Below are 6532 nucleotides of genomic sequence, written 5' to 3' on the forward strand. Positions count from 1 at the left end.
AGAATTTTCATGTGCCAACATAATTAGCGTGTACCAAAGGTTTTTGATATGTTAATGTCTTATGAGGAAATGTAGGAAGAAACAAATGGGGGGGGACAATAGACGCATGTCATTAATGGAACAGGAAATGCTGATCCTTCTGGAGAGCCTGGGAGTTAACTCACGTTTTTTGTTTTTTTGTGTTTTGATGATCGTTTTTTTTTTCGTGTGTTCAATCTGGGTTTTCTGAGTTATTTTTGATGACATTTTTTGGGTTTTCGTCTATTTCTCTTGCTAATCCTGTTGTCTCTCTGGTTGATTTTTGCATGTTATGGATCTGTTTGATCATTGTTTTCTTCCTTAGTTTTTTTAATAAACTCATTTCATTTTTGAAAAAAAAGTTTGATAGTTTTTCTGATATTGTCTCTTTTACAGGTAAACCATACACGTAGTCGTTATGTAATTGAAAATGCTACTTTTGATAAAAACTAAATAATCAACTGACAACACATCTTCAAAAATATAGAAAATCCTTTGTAGTGAAAAAATTTCTTTCTTTAAGCGTGAAAAAAAAAACAATTTTAGTTTGCGTTTTAATTCATAAAAATCAATACAATTACCAACACATTCACCATTAATTTCTTCATAATTGAAACAGCAAATAGATTTTCTGAAAATGGATATCGTGAAATTTAATATTTAACAGAAAACTTATTACTTAACCATGCACACAAATTTATTCTTGTATCGATTTTAGAACACTCTTTTCCATAAGGATTTAAATAGTGACATAATATACACATATGTTTGGTTTAACAGCTAAAGATTGATTGCATGATTGTGTGTATACATATATAAACTGAATTCATGTGGTATATCTCGGACACGCGTTACAAAACTTTGAATTGTTAGAAATTCTAAGGATTTTCTACCCGAGGAGTATCATCAGCACAGTAGTCAGCACTTCTGTGTTGCCACGAATTATCATTGATATTGTCATATTTATAAACAAACGGTTTATAAAACTTTGAAATGTTTGAAATTCGACGGATTTTCTACTCCAGGAAGATGACCATAGTTGTATTGGACAAAATGTTTCGGAATTTAGGGCCCTCAATACTCTTCGACTTCGTACTTTAGTTGGCCTTTTAACTTTTTTTATTTGAGCTTCACTGATGAGTCTTTTGTAGATGAAACTCGCGTCTGGCGTACAAAATTATGTGCCTTGTATCTTTGATGAGTTTTATTTATTGAGAGTTGTGTTTAAGAGTCGGTAAAGCTTTCTTAATTAATATATCTAATGTCAGCAATAGCAAAACTTCAACAAGGTAAACATCCCAAGGGTTGGTTAAGGTATAGATATAATCACTGGACTTCTCCCTCCCTACGTTTACCTCTTCTACGGGGTGTTTAACGACATTTACTACTCAAAAAGGTTCGCACGGTGGGTTCCGAAAATTCAACTAATGCTTAAGCAAGATGTCCGTTGAAATATATGATACGCAGCTACTTCGGTTTGTAATAAAGAATTGAAATCCAAAGCTTCGTGAAATGAGAGTGCTACGCTTCGTGTATGCTTAAAATCCGGCCATGCAACAATTTTTAGTGTGTACCGTAGAAACACTGTTGAAAAGCAAAAATTCGTAAGGGTTCCGCGGAACCCAGTGTCTCGCCTACTTTTGCTGTTAATCGCAGGCTCAACAAAAATGAGGAAAAAAATTAATAAAAATATTCCTCTCTATACTATCTTTTGATTGTAAGTAGCTTCTGTCCAAGTTTGGTAAAAATCCAGGATAATTTATGAATCTAATAAATGTTTTAAAAACTTAAACTGCAGACTGTATGTAATGTTGACTGGAAGAAAAACTAAGTCCAATTATAAGTAAAATACGGAAAAAATGGAACAAAATTTTATCAAAATTTCCTTCTAAATACTAGCTTTTGATCATGAACAAGCTTCTGTCCAAGTGTTGTACAAATCCAGGATAGTTTAAGAAAGTTGTTAAAATTTTAAAAAATTTAACTACAGAGTGAATGTAATGTTAACTGGCAGAAAAACTAAGTCCATTTATAAGTAAAATACGGAAAAAATGGATTTTTTTTTTACAAAATTTACTTCTGGATACTATCTTATGATCATAAACAAGCTTCTTTCCAAGTGTGGTACAAATCCAGGATAGTTTAAGAAAGTTATTAAAATTTCAAAAACTTTAACCACAGAGTGAATGTAATGTTAACTGGCAGAAAAACTAAGTCCATTTATAAGTAAAATACGGAAAAAATAGATTTTTTTTTTTACAAAATTTACTTTTGAATATAATCTTATGATCATAAACAAGCTTCTGTCCAAGTTTGGTAGAAATCCAGGATAGTTTTAGAAAGTTATTAAAATTTCAAAAACTTTAACCACAGAGTGAATATTTGTGGACGCCGCCGACGACAACGACGACGACGACGGCGCCGACGCCGACGGAATGTAGGATCGCTATGTCTCGCTTTTTCGACAAAAGTCGAAGGCTCGACAAAAATCGTCTTATCCAACATACCCTCATTTCTAGTGTAAGTCAGAATGTCCCACCCGTAACAAATTCGACTTTGCATAATCTCCCTGTTGTCGTGTCAATATTTTATAGTCCTGAATATGCAAGATGTTGAGAAGGAACCAATTAATCAATCAACAAAGGAAAGCTTACTTGTATTCAGTCTCATTACTCGGTAGCAATGCTACATATAAAGGATTAATTCAGTGTTATGACATTGAACAACATAAATGTGCGGTAAACTAATTTTCAGTATAAGGATTGATCGATTGAATGTTGCTTGTTTAACTTCCAATGGCGATTATTTCATACATATTTAGGAGGAGAAACTATTAACAATTATAACAGACGGGACGACAAGGGTGAAGAGCGGGAAATTTGGACTACCACTTGAAGACAATAGAATGTTTGTTCGGGGTAGAAATTTTGCCACCGACGAACCCCTCAAAAATGTTTTTCAAGGGTTTTCTTAACGTGAAGAGTGTGTGGCGTTCTTTCAACATGAGTCATCAGATTTGAAATCCACATTCTGACTGGACGTGGTTGTGAATTTATACATCTCGCAGAGCCAAACGGATGACCCACTTTGGCATAGGTTAAACTATCGGTTGGAATAAGACTAAGGTGACCAAAATTCTACAGCTCAGTCACCCTTGTGCATGTTGTGGTTTCGGTATACGGACATGAACTGTATTCCGCAAATAGATATAACAATACTAATATTGGTGCCGACGTCAATGGTTAAATCACGAATAATAGACAGGAAATATGGAGACATTAAAAGTACAATGATTTCAAAAATATGCATCCGCTAACCGAGTATCTATTGTTCTACAAATGGATCACAGATCTATCGTTTCCCAAATGTTTTGAAGCTATATAGGTCAAGGTTGAACAAAATTAATTTTAAATGCTTGTCCCATTTTCTAAATTCAGTAACGGCGTGATCATGCTTATTTGAAGTATGTTCTCAACCACAATTTCAAAGAAATTATTATTCAAAATTTTGTAGCAATTGATCGTTTACTTGATTTTTCAGGAACATTCAGTAAAGATCGCGATCGCAGATAAATTTCACTTTAAACTGATACATCATTCTAATGATTTACTCCTACTTGCCACATGCTAGCCAATGAACGTTAACTCTACCATAGTGAAAGCGACTAGAACATGATTTATTTATTAGTTGTAATATGACTTGAGCTAGCTTTCAGTTCTGCTCTTTTTTGAAGAATTCATGGTAATCTATAGTTGCTTATATCTATACATTCACTCTGCTGGATAGTCGTCGCATTGACAATCATACATATTCTCGAAGTATTTATACATTATAATTCTCTCTGAGCTTTGAAAAATGACACATTTTGACATTAAAATGTACAAATGTTATTTTTGGTACTTATATTATCAAATAGGACAGCATGCATTATTCATACACATCGTATTACTGAATATGCATATGAATTGTTTTGAGATCCTCCAAACTTATATCCGTTTAGAAAACTGTTAACACAATGAGAATGTATACTAGTATATACATATGGGATCAAATTAAAGCTATGTAAGCCATTTTAGTTATAAAACAAAGACAATTAAGATATTCAAAAAGTAAGTTAAGTTAATTATAAGACACATATATTTAAAAGATATTGTGAAGTTTGTTTAATGAATGCATTTATATAAAACATGTATGCCATACCCCGTGCGATCCAAACAGACATTGCTTCCCTTCACTCCATACAATGAATAGCTTATGATTAAAACCGACACAAACACAAAGCTTACTATTGGCATTTCTTCTAATTTCTATAAATTCACTATTAGGATACTTTAAAATATGATCACATGTTATCATTACATATGAGGAAGAATTATTGTATTAATAGTAGGTTAACAAGTGAACTGCAATTAAGGTACTTGTAATGTATTGTTTTATAACCAAGTCAAAAACAACTGCCATATTCCCGACTTGGTACAGGCATTTTCCGAACAAAACGCTGGATTAAACCTGGTTTTATAAGCAAACCAAACAGATTAGTTAATGTGACAATAATTGAGATCCAGCAGTCAAAACTGTGTAAACATACATCACATTGTATAATTACTTTCGAAATTGTATTGCATGTCTTTTAACAGGGAATATTTGAATGTTTGCGAACATGGTATATACATTTTCTAAAGTCCTTACTTTCCAAGTGTGTTACAAAGTAGGTAGACAGTGTACATATAGAAGAGGAAAAAGTTTGTCACTATTGTAACAATGATGGTATAATTTGATAAAACTTTATTTTTATTTCATCATGTTCATAAAATATAGTGCACGAGATGTCTTTTGTGGATTTGGGTGCGTGTTGTTAGGACAGTAAGTTTATGTTTCGTATGAAATTGTCTATACACCTCCTTTTTATATTAAAAAGTTTCCTTTTCAACATTAATGCAATATTAAGAGAATTCTTAATTGCAAGATAATTGCCAAATGATCCAAATTACATAAAACGTACATGCTGAACATATTCATTCTAGGGATGTCAACTCGGTAAAGATTTACTAATCGAGTACTCGTTGGATTTACCGAGCGATACTCGAGTACTCGCTCGGAAAAAAAACATCTACAAAATGGAAACACAAAATTATACCCATTTTATGAATTGTTGTGTCGTTATCCTATGGACGTAAAACCCTTAACATTATTACCTAGCCTAGGCTAGGACAAGATAATAGTTCCAGGAATTTTATACCATAATTAATAGCTCATTTACTACTTGTACCAATTAAGAGAACTGGCAATAATCTAATCAATTAATTAATAAACATCTTTAGAAAAATGATTACTCAAACAACAGTATTTGGGAACCGTAAAAAAACGCATTTAATGATCAACAAAGGGGTGATGATTAGAACTTACTGATGCCTTTAATCATTTTCTGAGGGTCGACACAGGGTGCAACGAATTTGTTCTTATTTAGAAATATTATCTTGTCAATTTTTTCTAGGACGAGACGATTTCTCAACTTTGTTACGTAATTAACAGTCCTGCTGATGAAAATATTTGCTCTGACGGTACAGAGGTGGGGAATGACTAAGATTAGCTAAGAGTGTAAGCCTTGGAAAGGTGCTCTTGTTCATAGCCTACCTCTGTTCGGAGGAATTTTAAATGACAATTAAACGCAAACATTCAAAACGTATTTTAACTTTGATTAATATTGGATTTCCCGGAAGGCGCTCTCAATAAATATATTTTTGTTTAAGCTTAAGAAAGCACCAAACTTCTAACAGGAAACCGATTAGTCTAGTATCATTTTGGTATTCGATACTCGGTGCTACCGAGCGATACTCGAGTACTCGTTGACATCCCTAATTAAGACCATTGTCACCTCAAAATGTCTTCACATTTTGCTTGAAACTGATAAGTGCTACTGCAACAGCTTGATTGATTTATTGTTGTTGTTTTAACATTACTTTCAGCACACTTGGTTATATCATGGCAGCCAATTTTATTGGTGTGTGAAGCCGGATTACCAGGAGAGAACCATCAACCTCTGGCTGGAAAAACTTGCGATTCTAGTCAATTACGGTCGGAGTCGAACGCATCTTGTCAAACATGCGGGTTTCGAACTCACAACCTCAGTGCTGACAGGCTAGTGATCACTGTAAATGAACTACTTAGACCATTATGCCTACTGCAACTGCACACTGATTATAAATGGCCGGTTTTCAAGATAATAGACAAAACTTGGAGTTTACCCCTATGTTGAATTGTTAGCCATGTCGGCCATGTTGGTTGGTAGGAGGGGTCATTGGACACATTTCTTACATTAATTTCAAATGATGATTGTGGCCAAGTTTGTTTCCGATTGGCCAAGTAGTTTTAAAGGAGAAGATGTGTTTGTAACAGTAATGGACGACAGATGCTAATTTATTTGTTTATTGTAAACGATGTCCAGGTGAAACTGCAAGTCTTTTATACATGTAAAGACAAGTAGAGGTAATTTCAATAATAATAAATAATGTCA

The sequence above is a fragment of the Mytilus californianus genome, unplaced genomic scaffold, assembly GCF_021869535.1.
Source record: "Mytilus californianus isolate M0D057914Y unplaced genomic scaffold, xbMytCali1.0.p SCAF_8, whole genome shotgun sequence".
Taxonomy (NCBI): domain Eukaryota; kingdom Metazoa; phylum Mollusca; class Bivalvia; order Mytilida; family Mytilidae; genus Mytilus; species Mytilus californianus.